The sequence below is a fragment of the Triturus cristatus genome, chromosome 3_2 (genome assembly GCF_964204655.1).
Source record: "Triturus cristatus chromosome 3_2, aTriCri1.1, whole genome shotgun sequence".
Lineage (NCBI taxonomy): Eukaryota > Metazoa > Chordata > Amphibia > Caudata > Salamandridae > Triturus > Triturus cristatus.
Genome location: NC_140584.1, coordinates 970136500 through 970162495, shown reverse-complemented (window position 1 = coordinate 970162495; position 25996 = coordinate 970136500).

Below are 25996 nucleotides of genomic sequence, written 5' to 3'. Positions count from 1 at the left end.
CCTCTTTGCCTTTGCTTGCACATCCATATCACAACTCTAGTGCAAAGGCAAAGAGATTCCATCATTTGCATGGGGCAGTGCCCCCATGCAAATGAAGGAAAGCCCTCTCGAGATAGCAGTGGCTCTACCTGTGCGCCCGCCCTATCAGTATTTCAGAAGGGGCCCCTTAAGTGTCTGCAGCTTGTTTTCCAATATCTGAGTGCTCTGGTGGTACAGATGTCCATTGCGCCCCCCGGGCACTTTGTATTGGAGAAAGCAGATTGAGTAAACCTAATACTACCCTCTCAGATGGGGAAAAAAAGACTGTTGGGTCTTTAGGGGTGGGGTACAGCCTAATGCCTGGACCAGATGACCCAACCCATTCTATTTATTTTTTATTAAACCTTGGTGTCTAGTGGGCTTTCTGCCCTTTTGGGAGGCAGACTGGGGGTAAACACAGGGACGGGCAAGGCATACTTTGGGGCACTCTGGTTGGATCAGCTTTAAATGTATTGTGCATCTTTCATCAAATATTATTTGGTGACACTGATTTTAATTACAATGTATATTGTTCACTGTGTCAAGCATACCCCTCTCTGCATCACCAGCACCAAATAGGAAGTACATTAAATATACATGTTAATCAGCACTAAGGTGCCTGCACTCAGCAGGGCATCAGGTACCTCCACCCACCTGCCATAACAGACTTTCTGGGGGGCAGATGGGGGTTTGCCTCCACACCCAGGGAGACAACCCTGTTGCTGCCATGGCATTGGGCCATGATTTCACCCCCTAATCGCCCCACCATTTTTCTGATTCTCCACCCCACCCCTGAAAGAGGGGAATTTTGGTAGATTAAGAGTTACCCCAATCCTAACCCCTGGAGGCAGAAAGACCATTGGATGCTAGTGATTGATTTTTTTAGAATGGGCTTGGGCCAAATTTTTATGGCATTGATCTAGAGCTACCACACCTAAAACCCCAGAAATCTTTCTGCTTCTCTGGAAGGGTGGTTGAAGAAATCTTCCAATCTGCCCCCCTCTCCCTTGATGCCGGGCCATGGCCTCATTATTACAAAAGAAAAAGAAATGTGGAGCCGAGGCCACCCTGTCCTGGCATCAGGCGGCACTTTACCCTTAAAACCCCAACCGTCTTTCTGCCTCCTGTAGCCTAGAGCTTCCTGATCCCCATGGCAAGCAAGATAACATTTACATTCTTTTGGGCATAGTTATGGCATAGTGGCTGGCAGAGAGGGGATTACCCTCTCCAGTCTTCCTCCCCTGGGTGGCAGAAAGACTGTTTAGTGTCCAAGAGTGGAAATGCAATCTAGTACCAGGATAGACAAACCCAGCACACTGTTATGTTTCTCGCGTTTTCCCCTGATTTTCTGGTGGGCTTTCTGACCCTCTGGGATGGGCAGGTAGATGGTAACCAACCCTATTTGCCCACACACGGCATGGCAAGCCCACCAGACTACCAGGAGAAAAAGGTGAAAAAAGGGATGGAGTACTAGAGCAACTTGGCATTGGTTCCAACCCCCTGGCACCAGGCAGTATGTTTGAATCCACAGGAGGTAGAATTGGGGGTTTTACCCCCTCTCTACCAGCCCATATGTCAAAACAATGCTTAAAGAAATCTAAGTTTCCTCTCACTTGCCATGGTGAATTGCAGCCCTATTTGGGATCTCTGCCAGCCAGCCACGAGGGGTCCCTACAAACACAGGGCATTTCTGACACCTAGAGACCCAGGGTGGTGTGGCTTGTTTGGACCCCAGCACGTTTTCCTACTCAGAATTTCATGTGAAAATCAAAGAATATTCAAACAAGGCCACGTTTCTCATATTTATGTGATGGAAAACTCGGACACTAATAGCCAGTATCCAGAGTCTTATCACCTTCCGTTTCCTAACTTGTCATATTTGAACCTCTTCATCCCATACATAGGTACACCTAATGCTCGTCATTGGAATAGACCACAACTATAACCATGTGAACATCTCTTTGACACCACACTGACTTCACATGGTCCAAGTGTTGAGCAGTTACTTTAGCAAGTTAGAGGCCCAGCTACACAATTGGGTACCATTTTTATTGTGTTAAGTGTGGGAACACTATATGGTAGGAATTGTGTGTGCTCCCACAGATTCCGGACTGCTCTCATAAAAATGTGAGGAAAAACTCTGAGTTTAGTTTAAGTTTGGTGTTAGAGGGGAATTCTGGGTAATACAACATAGAGAGAGTCATGCAAGTCACACCACTATTGACTTCAAATGGGTGTCTTGTTTTCAGAAATGTCTGAATTTGGTAGGTTTTCCTGGGTGGCAGCTGATCAAAGGCCACATTGCCAGATGGGTCATCTTGAAGGGCGAGATCTTGATGCTTCCTTGTGTTTTGAGGCTTTTGCTGTTGCATCTGATAGGCACAGCCACACAAATGTGGTACCGTTTTTAATAGGAGAAGTATGGGAATGCTGACTGGATCTTTGGAGATTCCTGTACTCTCCGTACAAATGTGAGGAAAATCTGTGATTTTAGCAAAAACGTTGATGTTTGCAGAGCATTCTGGGTAAGAAAACTTCGCAGAATCAACACAAGTCACACCACCATGGACTTCGAATTCAGATACTGGTTTTCAGAGATGTCTGTTTTTGCTAGGTATCCCTTTGTGGTGGATGAGTCCAGGCTCAAATACCCCATAACTATCCAAATTGTCAGAATGGGTCATTTTTGCATGGCAAAATCTTGGTGTTTTTATGTTATGGAGCAAGCCCAGCCACACTACGTTGGGACTGCTTTTATTGGTAGAAGTGTGAGAATACAAATAGTAGAATATTTGTTATTATCAATTGAATTTCTCTCCGTATTGGCCTTCAAAGGTAAGCCTGTGTACAAGAAAGGAGGCATTTTACAAAATGCCCTCGGAATCAAGGTAGTATGAGTAACCCTAAATTCAGAGTTGTACAAAAAACCACTATCCTAAACTTGTAATCATTCTAGGGCTCAGTTACAACATGCATAGTTGTCCTTTATAGACATTTTTCATGAATTAGATTTCATCACATGAATAGATGCATGGTCGGTATAGAATGAAAAATAATTACAACTCATTTATTGTTTCTTGTGACAATGTAACTTTAGACACCCAATGTAAACTAAATTCATTTTATATAGTACACAATTACCCGGGGATGTCTTAGCACGACATTGGATTTTTCAGAGTTTAACTTCAAGCAATTACTTTGCATCCAGCTTGCGATGTTGGACATGCAGCTGCGGAAATGTATTGCCTCCTTTTTGTCAAAAATATTTTTATTAGTTTCAGAGATAAAACAGCACAAAATGTTTTTTTTTGCAGGAGACACCTGTGCATCTTATAAGCCTTGAGTTACAGAAAGCTAAAGTATCATATACAGTTTGTGTACTAGGACTCGGCCCGCCCAGAAACTTCTCAGCGTGACCCTCCCAGGTCCCCAATGGGTACAGTATATGTCACAATTCAACAAGTTCTCGTGGAAGGTCATGTAAAACTTTGGTGTCCGTTCCTCCCCTCTAGCCGCCCCCCCCTCCATACTAAAAAAATAGACACAGATAAACAAACTATGGTATCACAGGCAAGGAGAGTTCAAGTTGCAGACCCTCCGACAGATATTCAACCAGGGGAGCCTAAATATTGTCGAACCCCTTCCTTGAGTCCTCCATAATATCGGCCAATCTTTCCATCGCCAATGCATGCCATAACCTGGCGTGCCATTGAGTAAGGGAGGGGGGCCTCCACCTTCTTCCATGCTGCCGCCACTGCCATCTTGGCTGCCCCTAAGCACTGCCACATCACGGAGCGATCCCCCCCATGTTTGGCGTTTTAAGCCAGGATCCCGAATTCCCAGGAGAGTGTGTTCTATCGTGTCCGGGATCGGTTAGCCCAGGATCAATTGATCTGGGAAAGTACCTCCTTCCAAAATGGACAGTCCCACCAAATGTACCTGAAATCACCCAGTAGCCCGTAACTCCTCCTGCTCCTATCTGAGGTAGTTGGGAAGATAGTGTGCAGCTTCTGAGGGTGTAAGTACCATTCATACATAGTTTTATAGTTGGCCTCTCTTAAAAACATGGAACGATTGTACTTGGGGATGTCCCTATAGAGAGTGGTCCATTGTTTCCTCTCCAATGGGGTGGATAAGACTGATCCCCAGAACCATTGGTGCCTAGGAGTGGGGTGGGATCCCAAAGCCCTTAAGCGTGAGTAAAGGAAGGAGATGGTTCCTGATGACCCCTGAATGTGCAAATCTTTCAATTGGGAGTAAATCCCTAGTTGTGGCCTGCCGATTCTGCGGTTGTAGGACCCAATGCTTAAGTTGTATGTAGTGATATTCTTCAGAGGGCTGGAGTTTAAGGCTCTAAAACATTCCGCAAATGTCATCAATTTCCTCTGCTCAAACAGATGAGAGCAAAAGGCATACAATTGATGGACGGAATGCAGAACAAATCAAAACATTCACCCCCAGTCAAGAGATCTGGGTTATATCCATCATTCTTTTGCTCACCATGCCACCCCAGTTTAGAGCTGGCCATATGCAAATCAGTCTTGACTCTGTGCCTCATTGGAACAGTCCAGCCCGAACTGCTAAGCCAGGTCCTCCCTGGACTGGAAACAAGCATCCTAGGACCGGTTTCGGGGAAACCCCTCTTCATCCAGGATAGCTTGATTCCAGTGGCACAGTAAGCCCGGGAACCAAGTCTGGGCATACCCGGCGCACTTGGGGCGAGAAAGCAAAAGACACACAATTAATGGACGGAATGCAGAACAAATCAAACCATTCACCCCCAGTCAAGAGATCTTGGTTAAATCCATTATTCTTTTGCTCACCATGCCACCCCAGTTTAGATGGTTGCTTGGTTCCAGTCCATGGAGGACCTGGCCTGGCAGTTCGGGCTGGACTGTTCCCATTGTGCGCTGGGTCAAGACTGATTTGCATGAGGCTGGGTTCAAACTGGGGTGGCATGATGAGCAAAAAAGCGATAGATTTAGGCCCAGATCTCTGTACTGGGGTGAATGTATGGCATTGTTCTGCATTTTTTCCATCAATTGTTGTTTATGCATTTGTCACCCCAAGTGGGACGGGTATGCCCAGACGTGGGTCCCGTGCTCTCCATGCCACTGGAGTCAAGCTATCATGGCTGATGAGGGGTGAAACCCCGAAACCGGACCTAGGCTGCTTGGTTCCAGTCCAGGGAGGACCTGGCCTGGCAGTTCGGGCTGGACTGTTCCCATTAGGTGCGGGGTCAAGACTGGTTTGCATGTGGCTGGGTTCAAACTGGGGTGGCATGGTGAGCAAAAAAGCAATGGATTTAGGCCCAGATTTCTGTACTGGGGTGTATGTATGGCATTGGTCTACATTCTGTTCATCAATCGTTGTTTTTGCAAACAAATGAGAGAGCATGAGACAGCCACCCTCTTGCCAAGCCTCGAATGACCCTTCACAAAGCGCCAGAGGAAACTCGGGGTTGAAGTGGATGGGGTATAGGGAGAAAGGAAGGTGGTAAGGGGTGTGGATCTGGCAAGTTCATCCCAGATCCTCAAGGTGGTAGCCGTAGGGGTACTGATCTAGGTGTTGCGTGGTCCATTGAGTTTCTGTTTCCACAGGAGGTCCCAAATTGTCCTTCCCACTATTTGTCGGTCCATGTGGAGCCAGAGTATTTCCGATTCACGGAGTGACCACTCTGTGATCACTCTAAGAGTGCCAATCCCCCCCCCCCTCCTCTCACAACCTGGTTAACACGCGGTTGGATTGTCGCGCTGTCTGTCTCTGCCAAATAAACTTAGTAATCATTGTTTTCAGGTCAGAAAAAAGAGCCCGATCCACTGGGATAGGTAGACCTTGAAAAAGGTACAGCAGGCGCGGGAGAACGTTCATTTTGATGGCATTGACTCGCCCTATCCTGGAGATATAGGCTGTTCTCCATCTGGACAGGTCTGCTTTAAGCTGGTGCAACAAGGGAGGATAATTAGCTCAGTAAAGATGTTCTAGCTTGGGGGTGAGTTTGATGCCTAGGGATGTGATATCTTTGTGTGTGCTTTAGAAAGGGAACACTTCTTCAATACTCAGTATGAGCTTCTTAGACTGGGTTGAGTTAAGGAGATAGGATTTTGAGAGGTTCACATTAAACCCCGAGGCCTGTTCATATGAGGTCAGCTCAGATTGAATGGCTGGGGTAGAGGATTGCGGCCTCGCGATTGGAAGCAGCACGGGATCTTGGAGCGAAATAATTAGCCCGTACCATGCCAATGAAGATCCAAACCTCTGTAGTGTGGGGGCGAGAAAGTCCCAATCAACCCAGTCAAAGGCCTTCTCTGCATCTAGCGAGAGAAGGGCTGTTGGTATGCCTTTCCTCTGTACCTTCTCGATAATGTGCACCACCCTCCGGAGGTTATCATGAGTTTGCCTCCCCGTGACGATGCCCGCCCGATCCGCCTGCACAAGCAGTGGCATGACGTTCTCCAGGCGCTAGGCCAATATTTTAGAGTATAACTTGAGGTCCAGGTTCAGGAGAGCGATAGGCATATAAGAGGTGCAGCTAGTGGGATCTTTCCCTGTTTTGGGGATTACTGAGATCAGTGCTTCCCCCATAGAACGTTACTTGATAGCTATACCGTCGAAGAGGGTCACTAGGCGGGGGACTAATTCTGTCACAAAGGTACTATAGTAGTGGGTATTGAGACCACTGGGGCCAGGTGCCTTTTGGAGCTTAAGCAAGTCTATCGCCTTTTGGACCTCTTCAGTGGAAATAGGTCTACTTAAGTCTTCGTTCGTGGAGGCCGGGACCTGGGGGAGATCTAAAGCCTCTAGGTAGTGGTCCTGTACTTCCACTTCCAACGGGTCCACGGTATACAGGGAGCGATAGAATTCCCCAAAAACTCTTGCTTTCCCTGTTTCGTTTTGGTGGGAAACCCCCTTCGCATCTACTATGTGTTTAATGTATTCCTTTTCCTGCCTCACTCACAGTTGGCACGCCAAGAGGGTACTCACCTTGTTTCCCTCCTCGTAGCTGTGGGCCTGCAAACGCAGGAGAGTTTTTTTCCACCCCATTAGTGTACATGGCCTGTAGCTTCCCCTTAACTTGCGAAACCTTCCAGAGGGATCGGGTTGAGAGTTTAGACTTTGGGTCATTCTCAGCATTTCGGAGCTCCCCCTCGAGAAGTAGTCATTACCCCTTGCCTTGCTTTTTGAGCGTAGCGTCTAGCTCGATGCACTTCCCCCAGATGACTGACTTGAAGGCGTCCCAATTGTTAGCCAGTGAGGTTTGTGCAGGATCGTTAAGGCTAAAGTACTCTGTGATCGCCTTTCTCAGCTCATCCCTAAGAAGCCTGTCCCTGCGGGGCGGGCCAATCTAGGACCAGTTCTAGAGGGGCGTGGTCTGAAAGGCAAATCGAGTGGAACTGGGACCCCGAAAGTGTGTGTAGAAGGGACTGACTAATGAATGCTTGCTCGATCCTGGAGTATGTCCTGTGTGAGTGCGAGAAAAAGGAATAGCCCCGGATTGCGGGTTGAGCAGCCCTCCAAGCATCCAATAGCCCCAACCCCTGCAGTGTCACCTTAAGCGATTTGCTAAACATCCCCCGTTGCTCTATGGGAGTGGGTAGTGTCAAGGACAGGGTCCCAAATCAGGTTGAAGTCTCCCACTAATAAGATGTCACCCCTGGCGAATCCCTCCAGCGAGGCCAGGAAAGAGCTTAGAAAATCATGTTGCCCTGTGTTGGGTGCATAGATAGTGGCAATAGTGCATAATCTTCCCCGGAGTTAAGGCCCTTCAAGTTCCACATTAAACAATTAACCCCCATCAATCACCGCAGGACGTGTCTGCATGCCCCTCTAACTGCGCCCCTGAAATCGTTGCTCTTCGGTCTTCTCCCCTCTCCCTCCTTCCCCACCAAAGCATTGTAAAGTAAGCGCAAGAGATACCGTGACACCAAAACAAGTTTAACATTAACAGATACAAACCATAACTTTCAGCTCTGGGGTTCTCAATCACGGAGGAGAACCTCATTTCGAGCTAAATCCGTGGCGGACCAAATTCCGCCTCCAAGGCCCATATAACATCTACTTTGGCACACATATGGCATTAGCCAACAAAATCTTTAGACGAAAATGATGACTTAAAACTTCCAACTCCCCCCCCCACCCCCCCTCAGCCCAATCGTGAGAGTCGGAGTGGCTGACGTCTGTCTTGTGTGCGCCCTGGGCCACTCAGGCGATACAGTCCTTTGTACATGTTACAAATTGATGTCTGCGTCAGCCCGTCATGTTCTTGCCAGCTCTTTTCTGCTGCAGCCAGGGGCTCCCTCCCTGCTTCTTCTATCTTGCCTCACTTCCTACATCTCTTGTTTCTGCTGCCTGTGTCGGAGTGGGCACTTCGATCCACAGAATGTCAGCCCTCTCTTCCAGTTCCGTGCAGTGATAGTGCAGTGTTGTCCATTGAAAAAGCCAGGCCAAAAGGGTAGGTCCAGCGGTATTTCACCTTGCAGTCTCTCAAAGCTGCTGTGACCAGTCTGAACTGCTGGCGTTGAACTAGTGTAGCTTGGGCCACATCTTGAAACAGCGAACAAGTCACATTCTGGAACGACACTTCCGGAGGACCAGCTCCTTGGTCTTGAAGGAGCTGAATTTTGCCAGCATATCCCTAGGTTTTCTAGAGTCCCCTGGGGCTCGAGGCCCCACCCTGTGAACACTCTTCAGACAAACCTCCCGCTCGGAGTCTTCCAGCACCGTCGAGAAAAGCCCCACCATAATGGCTTCCAGATCCAGGCCTTCACATCCCTCCTCCAGACCCCTCACACGAATATTATCCCGGCGGGAGCGATTCTCAATGTCTTCGCATCTGAGCACTGTGGCTTTCAGCTGAGCATGTAGGCTGCCAGATTGGGCCTCTAAGGGCCGCACTCGGCCATCCAACTCCTGGTATTTTGCCTCAAGATCCAGAGTGCGGGCCCCGATCAAGTCGACATCTGCTTGCAGAGCCACCAGTCGGCCCCTCATTTTGGCCTTAACTGCATCAAAAGAGGCCCCCATATCAGCCTTAATATCGTCTCTCAGCTCTTTTTTGAATTCTCGCAGTGAGGCCATAAGGTCTTCTCGTGTGAGCGCCATATTTCCTTCCGACCGAACCGCCTCCTCACTGTCTGTCCCCTTGGGTAAAGAAGCTGGAGACCTTTGTGGACTGCACCTTTTTGGGTGGCATAGGGACCCTTGCCCCCCGCTTGTTCAGGGCCTCCCTGTGAAAGAAATGATCGGGGGCTACTTGGAATCCGCACCGGCACCTCGATTCTGCTCCACTGATTTGCTAGAGGGCCCTCCCTGTGTAGTGCAACAGATGCTCAGTGTCCCCATGGTAGGGTTTCGCTGGGTCTGGAGACCTCTCTAATGTAAAGACCAGGCTCTCAGGTTGGGTGTTCTGTGGCTACTTAAAGCTTCCAGCCCTAGACCCCTTCACGAGGTAGCAATCAGACGTCTGGTAGGCCGAATACTGAGGTCAGGCACCACATATCCCGAGGACCGCTGCCTCTCTCCAATCAACTCCTCGACTCTCACATGTGGAGTGAATCTCCCCGGTGGTTGGCCCTCGCTCAACGCAGCATCTGCTCACCACCCAGAGGACACCACATCAAGGGCACGCCCCTCCCCAAGGCCTCGTGGAGACCTCCTGGACTAGCGCTTCAGCCCGCTCCATCCGTTGTCTTTAGCGCTTACTCCACATGGGGCCATAAACGCACAGTACCTTTGAGCTTGGGTGTTGGTTGGACCAGGGCCCGCCCAGGTGTGCTGCCAGGGCGTGTGAATTGGGAGCCCCTGCCATGGTCAAAAGCCTCCAGCCTGGTGCACCCACACTAGGTTGCTTGCAGATGCCTGACTGCTGCCATTTTGAGGTCAGGCACCTCTCGCCCGCGGTTGTTTCAGCAGTCCCTCACCGGTGCAGGGGAGCCCCCCCCCCCGCTCTTCTCCGTACCTTGATTGCGAGGTGCTCTTCCCTCGGGCCAGCCTCTGCTCTGCAGGGGGCTCCAACCCACGTCTGGGGGCTCCGCAGCGGGAGCGCGTCTCCTCACATGGGTGCCAATGCAGCAGAGCGCTACCCACTGTTGGCAGTTCCAACTCCCGGGGCCGTATGAGTGAGGCCTTAAGAGCCCCCGGACGTCCGTAGGCAAGGGACTCCTGCACGTTCTTCAAATGCTCCCTGGACTGCAATGCGCATCTCAGTGGCTCAGCGCGGTGATAGCCGCCATCTTGTCTGGCTCCGTGCGGCTCCCGCGGCAGAAATTCGACGATGCCGCATGCATCGCCCGGGTCCCAGAAACTGCAGCCAGGGAGCCCACGCACATCTGGGTGCCCAAGTGGATCGCGCAACCCGCTTTTGAGGAAGTAAGAGCCTCTAAATACGTGTATGTGACTGGGCCTGGAGCGGAGCTGATCGGAATTACGTCCGGTCGACCATGATGGTTACATTTCTTGCACATCTTTAAAGGCCTGTCCACAGCTACCCAGCGCTGACACTCTGTCTGCGCCGCGCACAACTATTGTTTTTTGCGCGGGAGCAGTGAGAAAAACATGGGCGAGTCACTAATGCCCACTTCGCTCGCACCAACTGTACCAACTCTATTGCCTCTTTTTTAACGTCTGATGATATAGACACCACAATTTGTTTGTCATCGGCGTAGGAGAATAAGATCAAGGTTGTAACATAGGTATTAAAAAGTGTGGGGCTAAGAGAGGAGCCCTGAGGCACCTCACAAGGAAGGGAGAAGGGAGTGGAACTAGCATCTCCCATCTCCACTAGCTGTTGCCAGTCCTCTAGGAACGAACTCAGCAAAGCCAGAGCAGAGTTCCGAAAGCCCAGCAAATGGAGCCGGTTTATGATGAGTGAGTGATGGACCGGGTCAAAAGAAGAAGAAAGGGGGTGTGGTCTCGCTGGGAATGCAGTGAGATGCTCGCCGTGGGAGCTCCAGCCGCTCACTGATTTTTTAAGCATTTATAGCGGAGCTGGGGCTTTTCGGTGCCGCTCTAGGGGGTGCATGCCTGGCGGAGGACGAGAAGTGCCGGCTGGCGAGAGGAGAGCTGCTCAGAAGTGGCAGCGGTGGAAGGGCCGCTCCACTTTGGCCTCTGGGCCTGGACGCCCGCCATTTTGAAGTGCCCAGGCTTGGGCGAACTGGACACATGATGAGAGCTGTTCTCAGACCCTCCAATCCTGCATAATTCTGCGCGGCCTGGAAACCGGCTGCGCAGCGGCTGGGGAGCCTCCGCTGGGACAGACGGTGCTAGCGGTTGGCCCGGTGTGGGAGAGTGGTCTCCTGGCCCTCCCTGGCCGGACCTGGGCTGCCATTTTGGGTGCTGTGCCATGGACACCCACCGGCCCTGTGCGCGGCTGCTTGCCTCCTCCAGACGCTCCACCGGGACAGCGTAGTGACTGCGGCGCCTAGCTTTGTATGGGCGGTGATTCTCACAGACTAAGGGTGGGCGGAATTTGAGAAAGTGCCTTTCGCAAAATTCCGCGAAACGGCAAAAAATCTCCACGAAAACGCGAAATTTCGCATGCTCGCGGAGATTTTGGGCTGATTAATGCGTTACTGAATTTGACCTTCAACTCGGGCACCTGCATCGTGCCAGAAGGAATCCTGCCCTGCATATTTATCCAAGGAGATGCCGCTGTTTTGTGCAATACCTCTACTCAGCTGGAGTACTTTCTACTGGCTAAGTAATCAATAAGTGCTACTTCAGTGGGTAAATGTATAGTGCTTTTCCTACACTACAGCTGCGTTAAGGGCCAGAAGAGTTGTCTCCAGTGACCATGTGTGTCTGTAACTTTTGCCACCGCGCCGATGAGCGCCGGGGTCCCTCGAGTGAGCTGTCCATCATAGTGGGGAAAGGGCAGGAAGACGTTGCACACCGCTGGTGTGTGGGATGGGGCCAAACGGCGGGGCTTCTATGCAGTTCACATGCCTCTTGTTTATAAAGGGTCAGAGACCGACCAGAGCAGCAGATGAGGAGACAGAACCTCCTGGTGTCAGGAACTACACGGGGATTGCGCTCGAGAAACTCATGGATGCACAGACCTCCATCAAAGATTACAGCAAATTGTTGACGGTAGATATGGGGACAAAGCACACCTGCCTAGCCTCCACCGTGCTCACGAATCTTTTGTGCTGATTAATGCGTTACTGAATTTGACCTTTAACTCGGGCACTCTGCTTTATTTATATCTGTAAGTTCTTCCTGTTGAGGTTTAATTTTTGTGACAGGAGCATTGTGCCAGAAGGAATCCTGCCCTGCATATTTATCCAAGAAGATGCCACCGTTTTGTGCAATACCTCTACTCAACTGGGGTACTTTCTACTGGCTAATCAGTAAGTGCTACCTCGGTGGGTAAATGTATAGTGCTTTTCCTACACTACAGCTGCGTAAAGGGCCAGGAGAGTTGTCTCCAGCGACCATGTGTGTCTGTAACTTTTGTACCGCGCCGATGGGCGCCGGGGTCCCTCGAGTGAGCTGTCCATCATAGTGGGGAAAGGGCGGGAAGACGTTACACACCGCTGGTGTGTGGGATGGGGCCAAACGGCGGGGCTTCTATGCAGTTCACATGCCTCTTGTATATAAAGGGTCAGAGACCGACCAGAGCATCAGATGAGGAGACAGAACCTCCTGGTGTCAGGAACTACACGGGGATTGCGCTCGAGAAACTCATGGATGCACAGACCTCCATCAAGGATTACAACAAATTGTTGACGGAAGATATGGGGAGAAAGCACACCTGCCTAGCCTCCACCGTGCTCACGAATCTTTTGTGCTGATTAATGCGTTACTGAATTTGACCTTTAACTCGGGCACTCTGCTTTATTTATATCTGTAAGTTCTTCCTGTTGAGGTTTAATTTTTGTGACAGGAGCATTGTGCCAGAAGGAATCCTGCCCTGCATATTTATCCAAGAAGATGCCACCGTTTTGTGCAATACCTCTACTCAACTGGGGTACTTTCTACTGGCTAATCAGTAAGTGCTACCTCGGTGGGTAAATGTATAGTGCTTTTCCTACACTACAGCTGCGTAAAGGGCCAGGAGAGTTGTCTCCAGCGACCATGTGTGTCTGTAACTTTTGTACCGCGCCGATGGGCGCCGGGGTCCCTCGAGTGAGCTGTCCATCATAGTGGGGAAAGGGCGGGAAGACGTTACACACCGCTGGTGTGTGGGATGGGGCCAAACGGCGGGGCTTCTATGCAGTTCACATGCCTCTTGTTTATAAAGGGTCAGAGACCGACCAGAGCATCAGATGAGGAGACAGAACCTCCTGGTGTCAGGAACTACACGGGGATTGCGCTCGAGAAACTCATGGATGCACAGACCTCCATCAAGGATTACAACAAATTGTTGACGGAAGATATGGGGAGAAAGCACACCTGCCTAGCCTCCACCGTGCTCACGAATCTTTTGTGCTGATTAATGTGTTACTGAATTTGACCTTCAACTCGGGCACCTGCTTTATGACACACTCTGACCCCCACCAACTGAGGCAAAGCAAGTATGCTGGGCAGTCACACCTATTCTCTGCCGGCCCCTCAACCACTCCCTAGCACCTGCACCTGGTGCTGTTGAGAGGCACACTCAAGAGATGACACGTACTAAAGTCGGGAAGGACTCAGCGACACCCCCAAAGACAATCCTGTCACCGCGATGTGGGGTAAGGCGGGCACGCCGGCACCTGGCGAAGCAACCTCACAGACCGGAGGGGACTCGCCACCTGTCACACAGGCTTTTATGGCTACCTTTATGACGGAGCTCAAGGCGAAGATAGGCTCTCTGCGCACCTAGGTCCACTCGTGTCCGGGAGCTTAAAAAGGAGGTCATGGACCTCAGGGAAATAGTGGATGGTCTGGAGAAGACCGTGGATGCCTGAATCGAAGATCAAACAAAGGTTCAGAATATCCAATTTCTCAGTAAGAAAGGACAATTAATGAGCCAAAGATTTACATGTATAACAATGCACACATTGAAATACAGAAAAATAAAAAAAAAGTTTTATCAATGGGGACCTCCCCAACAATAAATAGTCCTTTAATGATTGATCAAGATGCGTCTATTGTTCCCCCAATCAATCCTGATTCCACCTTGGAGAACAATGAGTTGATTCCTATTTTCAACTTATCCAGTTATCTTCCATCTATGGACGAGATTTCCCTTCTGAGTAAGGGACTAAGTTTTGTAACTACCGAAAAATCCTCTCTGTTCGAGGTTCAAATGGAACTTTTGCAATTCTTTCGAAAATTACGTCTAAGGACTTTTTTTCTGAATAATACGAGCAATGACTCTTTTAATCCCTCTGGACTGAGGCCATTATCTACCTTTAACCCACCCACTAACAAAATGCCTGTGGAATTGTTGGCATTTGAAGTTATGGTATTAAATGAGGTCACTAGTCTGTATAAAAAGTTTGAATATATACCATACAACATTACTCTATCTGAGCGTCAAGCCCTCAAAAAATTGAAAGAAAATCATGACATAATAATAAAAAGTGCGGACAAAGGTGGTGGGATTGTGGTCCAGTCGACTGACAAATATAAATTGGAGATTAAAAGACAACTTGATAATGCCGAACACTATCGGATGCTCCGAACCAATCCTCTGGCTGAGATCCAGAAATCAATAGTGGATGTGACAACTGAAGCTAAATGGGTTGGTTTCCTTAGCAATAAGGAGTTTTTGTATTTGAATTCAAAAAATCCCAGAACTCCTTTACTGTACACTCTTCCTAAGGTGCATAAGAGTATGGAAAATCCTCCTGGCCGACCCATAGTTTCTGGCTGTGGGTCGGTCTTGGAACCTCTTTGCAAATACATTGATGTTTTCATCAAAGACTTAGCAGTGAAAACCACTAGTTATGTACGTGACAGTGGTGACATCATTGTACAACTTGAAACCATGACTTTTTGCCCTGAATCGGAGATGTTGGTGTGTCTAGACATTGTGTCTTTATACACCAACATCCCTCAAACACAAGGGATTGAGGTAATCAGGAGGGCTCTCAATGCACGTCCAGCCCCGGTGACAGTACCAACTGAATTTATTGTTGACCTGTTAACAATTTCTTTACTAAGAATTCCTTTGAATTTGATGGGCGATTTTATTTACAGATTAAAGATACTTCTATGGGGGCTTCTTATGCCCCCAATTTTGCCATTTTGTTTGTGGATGATTTTGAACAAAATTTCATTTATGATTGCAGACACCATCCTTTTTTCAGTAGCATTCGCCATTGGCGACGCTACATTGATGATATTTTGTTTATTTGGACTGGGACGTGCATTGAGCTCACTAATTTTTTGAGCTGGTTAAATCTTTGTTCTTCTGACTTAACATTTACCTCCCATTCGAGTAAGACTCATACTGATTTTTTGGATTTAACAATTTTTCCTCATGAAGGAGGTTTGACTACAAGACTCTTTACCAAACCCACGGCGCGGAATACTTTGCTTGAATATTCAAGTAATCATCCCAGAGGCCTGAGGGATGGTTTGCCTTTTGGACAGTTTTTGCGTATTCGCAGAAATTGTTTTTTTAAAAATGATTACTTTGTTGAGGCAGGTAAATTGGCAGAGAAACCGCGACAACGTGGATTAACTCGCGAACATAAGCTCCATTCTGAATATTACCCTTCACCCTCCCTTTTCGCATTTCCTCTTCTCACTCGGGGCCATTATGACAGGGTTTGACTATAGAGCTACCCTTAGAAGCCTTACGGTTCCCCGAGATACAGGAACCCTCCAGAATTTGGGTAAGGACATTTATTGATGTATCCTGCACAACCCTTTTAAAAGGAAAGATAACGATAATTGTACATGATCATTGTCATTGTTTTTATTCACTAGCACGGTGTGAGTGATGAGTGAGAGCGATACATAGAGTTTTTACTGAGATAATATAGACCTACTGGCATGAACTATTTGTCAGGATATGAGCAAATTCGCCACCACACTATTTATCTGCCACGTAGTAATATTATGTACAGATACGGATATGAGTGGCACATGTTTGGAAAGAGTTGAACACCACTATGTCATAGACACATTTTGGCACCTGTGTTTTGGTCTTTTTCCAAAGCACGTTTTTTTGGGACACAGCATTGTGGAAATACCACTATGAAGTCATACAAAAGTATGTTGTTTGTTTGTTTGTCGTTTGTTCTTCTCTTTTCAGATGGAGGATGGAGAGTGATTGATAAATAACCAATCACTTACACAAGGAGCAGCTACTCTGCCCTTGAACTACGTACAGGATAGGGACTCCCCTCTCCTGTCCCCTAGGGAGGCCTACTTTGCCCTGAAGAAAGTCCAGGACCTTCACGGCCATATATGGACTGAAACATGTTGGCACTAGGGTCTGAAGACCATAAGACTTCCAATAAGACCCATACTTTTTTGTTTTAATAACCCAGGCAGACCCAAAAATAAAGGGATACCGGGGATCTGTCTGAGGTGTTTTAATCTTTCAGTCCCCCAGGTCTTATACTTCTTCAAAGAGCTCCCAACACTGTGGTTGAGCCCACCCCGACTTATAGGCGTCGGGGTGACCCGATGATGAAGCATGACACCACTAGGGTGTGTGAGGGTAACTAAATAAAAAGGAATTATTTCCTTGCTCACCTTTAGGTGATGGAAGATATATCCCCTCACGTAGCTCGTCACAGTTTCCCATAACAGTGCACCCCTACTGACCACTTATGGTCTGTTAGAGTATTTTAATTGTGGTTAACTGATTACATTAAGGAGGAGTTACTCTGACTTAGAATCCTCTTTACCCTCTTGGCATTGAACAAGTGATTCACTAGCCTTTGATGTGAATAGAAGATTGGACAAGGCCAGAACATGATAGCTAGGATCATGGCCCCCTACCTCTCCCCGCAGGCTCGGGTGCTAGTCAATGGCCAACTAACAGACCCTAACTCCATATACAGGGGCATGAGGCAGGGTTGCCCCCTGTCCCCTCTGTTGTTTGCCCTCGTGGTAGAGCCACTGGCTATGATGATTAGACAGGCCATAGACATACATGGCATCACCCTTGTGGGTCAGCAGAACAAAGTGGCACTCTTTGCTGACGATCTTATCCTTACGCTGTCTCGTCCGCACATCTCCCTTCCGGCGCTACACTCTTTATTGCAATCTTTTGAACTCGCCTCTGGCCTTAAAATCAATCATGGGAAATCCTGGGCCTTGAACCTTACGATCCCCGAGGAGATACTGACCCTGCAAACACTCGTCCCCTATCAGTGGGCCACTGGCTCCATCTGCTATTTAGGGCTTCAGTTGACTCCCTCTCTTGCCACATGGACCTAAACGAACTGGCAGGAGTGTAGGAAAACCATCTTGGAAGAAGTGAGGGGTTGGAAATCCCTGTCCCTTACCTGGCGAGGCCGTTTGAACACTGTTAAAATGTCGGTGCTCCCAAAAATTCTGTACCTGTTCCAATGCCTGCCCACCCCCATCCCGCAACACCAGATTCAGAGTCTTCAGAGGGACATCACTGGCTTAATCTGGGGCGGGCGCAGACCCCGCTTCTCCACCAACGTTCTCATGCTTCCGCGGGATAGAGGAGGACTAGCATGCCCTAACCTACTAGAATACTATTGGGCCTCTCATCTTCGCATAGTTTGGGAGTGGATAGCGATTGAGAGTAAGAAGGTCTGGTTTCACATGGACAGGGCGGTAAACGAACAAACCATTTGGGACCGTGCATGGCTCCATTGGACTGCACGCTCCCGCAGAGCCTACATTGCCGTGCCCACCAAGATGGTGCTGGACAAATGGGACAAAGTAGCCGTATCCAAGGGGCTCACAACCTTTCCCTCCCCCATTGCAGGTAACCCGCTATTCCCACCAGCCTTTCATCCGCCTGCGTTCTCAAGTTGGTTGGAAGGTGGATGTAGAACGATCCGAGACATGTACACCGGGGACACTTTCAAAACCTATGCCCAATGCAAAGAAGAGTTTCAGCTCCTGGAGGGAGCTAGGCTCCAGTATGCACAGCTGCGACATTGGCTGTCCTCGTCTGCGATGCAGCAAGCCACCACCCGCCCATTCACCCCCTTTGAGCGACTAGTACGCTCTTTTGATGAGTCAAAGGGTTTTGTATCCCGGACCTACCAGATCTTGCAACACCCCCGCGGGTAGATACTCACCTGTACCAACGCCAATGGCAATCTACGTCCCCTACAGAAATTACACATGTTCAATGGAGCTGATTGTGGCGGGACATACCGAAGGTATACTGCAGCATCTCCCAACGAGAAACCGCGTATAAGATCATGACGCAGTGGTATTATACACCTTCGCGATTACACAGGATGTTCCCCACATCCTCCCCGCAGTGCTTGAGATGTTCGAATGCTTCTGGGGACTTCATTCACATTTGGTGGGCATGCCCTCTCCTAGCCCTGTTCTGGAAAGATGTTCTTAGTCATATCAAGGAGGTACTTGGCTGCCTGAATCCGCAGCTACGATTCTTTTAGACCTTACGAGCGCTTACCCGTAGTGACTGGCATATTGCTCTTCATAAGCTGGGGGCCCCTAAGCAACTCATAGCGCTATATTGGAAAAAGGCAGAGATCCCCCACCCCCATTGCCGCATGGTTTGTTCTCATATGGCACATAATGACTATGGAACTCTTCACAGCGCGCCTACAGTCCCGCGACACTCACTTTACTAAAATTTGGCAACAATTAGTTATGTATCTCTGTAAAACAGAGCATGCGCGTCTCCTGCCCCCGAAACTCCGGGCCTTGCGCCTCTTTGAAGATGCTGTACCCCCGTCTAACCCCGATAGACTGCTTGCACAATCACAATGACCCTGCTCATTGATGCACATGACGCATACACTGGCTCCCGGCCTGATTAGAGTACAGTGATGGTTCCCCTTCATCCCCTCCCTGCCCGCCAGTATTCTCCTTATCACCATCGTCTTGCATAGATCCCTTCCCACGGGGTCCTTTCTCTCCCCTAACTTTCTTACTCCCTTGCCGCTCTCTACTTGTTCACACTTTACTGTCTTCTTTCTGTGGGCCTCTTGCTTGCCCTGTCTTCCTCTTTTTCTCGTTATGATATTATATATGTTCACTTTGGGCCTTGAAATTCTCCCACGATTGCAATCCAATGCTATGACACATGCCCTACGCGGCCGGCCCACCAAGGGTTGTAGGCGACATGCTGTGTACAGTCTACATTGGTAGACTTCTTTTGAAATCGCACGTGTGTCCTTTGATTTGCGCGGCCTGCCCTCTGCAGGGTTGTGGGTCCTGTGCTGTGTACATCTAGGCCCTCTCTTTTTTCTTTGTACGAAAATAAAACAGAAATATTATTTAAAAAAGAGAAGAAGAACGATCTAATAAAATCAATGTGGCTTTGCCTCCCTTGTTGATCACCATCTTCAGTTTCTCAGAAACAGCTACCAGAGCCGATTTGGTACATAGGTTTGCTCTGAAACCATACTGTAAGGAATCGAGAAGCCAACAAACATTATATATCCCTGGAAGTAGAAGAGTCTGACGGATGTAATGGTATATGACTTCTGTAGTTCAGACATTGGGTCACAAAATTACAAATGAAAAAGTTGTCGCCAAGTTTTATTTTTTCCCATTTTTTAAATTATTTTTACATTTCAACAATTCATTTGTTTGGGAAAATGTTGAGCAATTTACACAACATACCCTAATGTATAGGTTTCTGGCACCCATGCATTTCACGCCTGACCTTGACAGTTACTTTTCATTTACATTTCTGTTAGTTAAATTAATGGATGTAAGCACTGTATTATTTTATTCGTGATTTAGATTTTGTAAAAAAATTAAAATTTAAAATATATTGTATTCAAATATTTTTTAAGCACCATAGTTAAAATATATCTGATTAAAATGTTACGGTGTATTATTTTTTGTTTTCAATATACATATATTAATGAAAATTAAAATTATTGAAATAAAATTTCATTTAAAGTTTTCTATTTAATTTACTTTATATATTCCCCTATGTGTCAGTATCATGGGTTGGTCATGTGTGGTGCTTGACTTACTCCAAGGCTGGCTGAATGTGAGAAAGAGCTAGGTACCCCGTGGAAGGAATCCCCTGACTTACCTTTTCCACTGCAGTTCCCTTGCTCCGGCTCTGAAGGCCGACGACACCGCCCATGGAAAGAAGAACAAGCATTGGCATAGCCAATAGGTCTCGCCTTTGGGACCTTATAAGTGTTTAGCCATGCAACGATTGATATTGTTGCACCAAGGTTATTGTGCTGCATAACTAAATACTTATAAGGTCCCAAAAGCGAGACCTATTGGCTAGTAAGGCATCCTCCCGTTTCCTCCCGTTTTCCAACGGAGAGCAGAAGATAACACATTTATACAGAAAGACCGCCACTGATACTGTAACTTTGTGGAATTTCTGAAAAAGATAAAGATACATGCATGTGGAAAGCTCATACACCCAAGATAAACATGCAGTTTCCTGCAGTAGTTCATCAATGAAGCCTGGTGCATCCTAGTTATGCTAAATGAAGCATGCCTAAATTAATAATTATAATTATGTTCTAGCAAATTTTAAGTCGCGTACAGTATTGACCGGCTGACTATCTCTAATTCAACTGGTTGGAAGCGTAAGGGAAGTACGCCCCCACCACTCGATCTATGAATGTTTCAGTAATAAAAGCATTCAAAACTCTTCCTTTTCATACCAGTTGGTACTTATGAAAGCAGTGTATGATCAACTATCTCATTTGTACGCTTGCTATTCCCATCTCACCCATTGTGCCCTGTTCAGCGCTCTGAAGCCACCTATCTGGAAGGATTGTAGTGCTTAAGCAAACCCTTCAATAAAGTCAATAAAAAGGCTTGCAGGTCTGTGTACTATTATTACGAGCTATTATATACTTAAGTGGCGAGTATATCCTATAAATAATTCCATTTAATTGTTGCAAAACCTAATTGTTCACATCATGTGTAACACCTTGAGGCAGCCCTGGCTTTGTAGACAACAGCAGCTCTTCGCAAGTTTCACTATTTCACGATTGCGTCTCCTGCACATTGGCTTCCTTCAGTCGAAGCCTCTGGAGCAGGGGCAGCAGCAGCGGCCCCTGTGGATGAGCTCCTCTGCCTTCATCCTTCTCTATTTCTTCAAGGTGTCTCCGCAGTGCACCCTGCGTGAACAGTTGCTCTACACTCGCTGTTCGTGAGCTGCAGGTACGTTGGGGTGGCAGCAAGAGTGACGCGTGGACCAGCAGACGGGACAACACTTTACCAGCAGCTAGAAACACAAGTAGTTGCAATGCAATAGGTCTCGCCTTTACGCAAGTTTAAGCTATTGGGTTTGTAAATGACAATGCCTATTATTTTTTTTTTTTAAAACATAAATCCGAACAGAAAATGTAACTTCTCTTTATCCAGTCCTGCATCCCTAGCAATCACTAACAACTCGCAATCCATAAAGTTTGTTTGTTTGGAGATGTCTACTTGGGTTTCAGTCAGATCTAGTGTGACATTAATCGGATGGCCCCTTTACCATTTAAGGCAACCAGGTTTGTCTGCCCTAAAAGTTAAAAATGGATGAACTCGACCCTGATTGCCAGGGATCAACTGAATTTAAACAAATGCACCACTGTGATAGGAGCGAGGAGCCATTTCAGGTTTTTAACCGTGTATCGGTGTACAAAGGTGGATCCTTACCCTGCACATGCGTGGGGTGATCTGGGACTGGGCCTAGGCTGTCGGGACTTATGTATGAAAGGCTAGGATTTAATGCTAGCACCTGGTTGTAAGAGTTGAAGGTTTTAGAGAAGGCCTGCTTCAAAATGTTACCGATTTAAGAGTGTGATTAATACGTGAGCTGACAACTAACATATGGAAACGATTGACGACAGTGTGTGATCAAACATCTCAAAACTGTCAGGGGTCGAGCTTCCTGCACCCTATTTATACGTAAAGAGGAGAATACTGTAGAAAACTCCAACTCCCAGAATACCTTGCTAGAGGGTGTGTCTTGTATGCCTTCCCATGCTGCACCTCAGTAGATCACATGACTGCTACCAGCATATAGGCTGCAGTCTTACAAACCCCAATTGCTTGGCCTTGCTTCCTGCTTTTGGACCACGCCCCCTTGTCTGTTTGGATTCTACCCGGACTAGTTCCTTGTATTCTCCCTGTTTCCTGCATCGTAGAAGAATCACAAAACCAACGGTTCATCACGTTTCCAGTCCCCGGTACCGTGAGTTGGTTTGTGTGTGAAATTCCTCATTGCAAGTCTTTGTATTGATTCGAGCGCTGGACGCGCACTGTGGAGAACATTCTTTGTAACGTGAGCGCGAGGAAGCGCTGTGAAGGTTTTTCTTTTATTTTCAATGCTGTTGTTTCTTTAAGCGCTGGACGCGCCCTGAGGAGAACAGTCCTTGTAATGTGAGCGCGAGGAAGCGCTGTGAAGGTTTTGCCTACTTTATGTTAATGCCGCGCTGGAAGCGCGTTTTTGAAAACTAAACCGGTGTAGCTAGCGCGAGTATGCGCTGTTATAACCCTGCTTGCTCCTGTTGATTGAGAGCGGTGTCCACGCTCTATTCCTTGCCAGTTGTGTTTTTCCCCACCCGCGCTGAGACGCGTTTGTATCTCACAATGCCATTGATCTAGGAATTGAAGGCTCAAAACTTTATTGGGACACGCAGTCTTCTTCTCTTAAACCACGTCTCTCACTGCATTCAATTTACCTGCATCAAGAAAGGACTATTGCTGCAAGCATCTACATTGCTCCCTGTGAATGATACAACTCTCTTTTTTCTATGGAGTCTGCTTGCCTTCCACTGGCGTTGTATTGAAACCCCATTCCTGTTTTATGAAGAGGCCTTTAGGCCACGTCCCCAGGTTTACTTACGTGAGTATGGGAAGGCATAGAAAATACTGAACTTAGTGGTGAAGTTTATGTGGTATTACTACTTACAGCTGCCTTGTTGTTTGTGTCTCCTTGTAGGCATCTTTACTTCCCTGCCTGATATCCCCGACAGAAAACCTGGTGGTCCTTTCCGGTCTCTTCGCCCTCTAGGGGTCCATGTCTCCCTCTAGTGTGTGCACACCTATAGGGGTCTGGACCTTGTGAGAGCGTAGAGACATTATCTTCGCTCCCGTGGATCTTGGATTCTCTGTCGTCGGACCCAGAACCGGACAAAAACAGAGTGAAGACAAACATGACAACACCATAAGTAAACACATCACAACAGAGCGTGAGCGAGACTACATATGACAGAGCTGAAACAAACATTATATACGAAAACACTGCAAGAATAAACATTACATATGCGACACAGATCAAACAAGACAGAGTGCAAGAAGATATTACATAGGACAAAAGAAAGCGAGCAAACATGACTGAGGGAAAGCAAACATTACATCTGAACAAAAATTACATGACGAGAGAGCACCAGCAAACTTCCTATATGAAAACACAACACGAGTTAACATTCCAAATGAGAGAAGCTATAAGCAATCATCACATATGACGACACTGTGCGAGCATACATCGTCAATACTGTAAGCTGAAAATGACAGAGCATGCGCAAAAATGACATGTGATACAGTGCGAGCAAAGATTATAGATAAAAAAACACAGCATGAGTAAACATTCTCTGTGACAATATAGAGAAAAAAATGACAGCGCGCAAGTGACATAAAACTAGCAAAAAAATAGACATTATATGTATGGCACCAACAAACATATGACAGAGCGCAAGCAAACATTACTATGATGACCGAGCACAGTCAAAAATTACATATGACGAGAGAGCGCCAGCGAACCTTCTATATGAAAACACAACACGAGTTAACATTACAAATGCCCACAGACCGTCCGTAAGCAATTATTACATATGACGAAGCTGTGCGAGCATACATCGACAACACTGTAAGCAAACACGACAAGAGAGCATGAGCAAACAAATGAAGACAGAGCATGCGCAGAAATTACATATGATAGAGTGCGAGCAAACATTATAGATGAAAACAGCACAAGTTACATGTAACAATAGAGAGAGAGAAAACATGGCATACATTACATATAACAACAGAGCGCAAGTGACAACAAAACTAGAAAAAATAAATATGATATGGCACAAGCAAACATACGACAGAGCGCAAGTAAACATGCAAACATTAATATGACAGGGTGGGAGCGAGCAAAAATTGTGACAGACCGAGAGCAACTATTATATATTGTCATTGTATTTATATAGCGCTTACTCCCCCCTGATGAGGCATTGAATATTTATGATGGTAGAAATAGAACACGAGCAAACCTATGAAAGCGCAAGCAAGCATGATGAAAGAGCGCAGCCTGCCACTGTTTTCATCAAACATCACCTGACAATCTAAGCGAGACCTATTCAAACATCAGCAATGAGATGCTGTATATAGACACCGGGCTGACAACTAGGATGGTTCGGTATGGATCACCAAAGCACACACCAAAGGTGGCACTGAACACAGCATGTCTGAGGGTAAATTCAGGCAGGGCAGATGTGAGACGTCCAGCCAATCAATGGCAGCGTGTGCAGTTAAGGAGGTCACAAGAAAACCACAAGGGGTGCATGTGAAAGGGGGTGGGCTTCAGGCTTGCAAAAAGGAAATAAAAAACAAAACACGCGAGTGGTGCGTGCGCAGCAGCGGCAAAAGTGAAAGTGATCGCGGTCCAGATGGCGCCTCGGGCGCTGAAAGCTGGCAGCTGCGCGCGTGCACATAACCGCAAGCACTAGGCCAGCAAAAGCGTGTGGTAGCACTTTTAAAAGCCCACTTTCTAAATGTCTCGCAGAGCAGTGCATGAGCTGGCTCAGGCAAGACCTAAAAATAAAAGTGTTAATCAAACGAAAACGGACTCTCCTTGCTCTGCGCACGAAGAATGCAAAATAAACAATTGATGGATGGAATGCTGGACAATGCAAACACTCACCCCAGTCACAAGGATCTGGGTTTCATCCACCATTCTTTTGGTCACCACGCCACCCCATTTTTGACCCAGCCGTATGCAAATCAGTCTTGACCCTGTTCCTTGTGGGAACAGTCCAGCCCGAACTGCCAAGCCAGGTCCTCCCTGGACCGGAAACAAGCATCCTGGGACCAGTTTCAGGGCATCACCCTTCATCAGCCAGGCTAGCTTGAATCCAGTGGTGTAGTGAGCACAGGAAGAAGCCCGACCTACCAGGACCTGGGACCAATCCGGGAGCCGAAACAGAGGAGAAAAGAATGTCACCAACCCACAAGGGACACGCAAAGGCGGAGGGCGGGTTGGGGAAATCTGGAAGATGCCGAGAACAGCAGATTGAGGAAGACGCTGGCAGACAGGGAGAAAAAAACAACTGAAGAAGCCTGCCCGAACAAAGCGAAGGAGGAATGGATGCCCAAGCTCCAGATGACTGGAGTGAGGAGTGGTGGATGTCCACAGGGGATGTATATACGCTGCCTCAACTCAGGAGAGGTGCGGCATTTGCGGTATGTGTTCCGGGCTTGGGAGGGAGTCAAAGGGGGGGGTCAGGTCGAATGGGGGTTTGACTATGAGGTGTATGACGCAAAAAGGAGTATGGCAAGAGCGCCGTACGGTAGTTTTGAAGAAATGTACTTGTTGCCGTGCTTGTATGTGCTGTGTGGTGATTCCTTAGTTTTTACGACATGCCTATTCATTAGCCCTCAGAGAATAGGGTAACACACTAACCTCAACTAATGACTAAAATAATATATAGGTGATAGCAAACAGAGGGACAAGAAACAGTCCTAAGCAGTGGAGAAGTCTGGCCACTCATAATTTGATCGCAATCTTTTTTCCTATACTTTCATTTTTTGCTTTATCTCGTTTTATTTGGGAGAGAGGGGGGGGGGGGCGTGAAAGGAGAGATCTAATGAAACCCAGGTAGTAAAGCTGTCAAACCGACTGGTGGGGACCTCATACCTCTATTTCACAAATCCTAAGCTCGGGTTT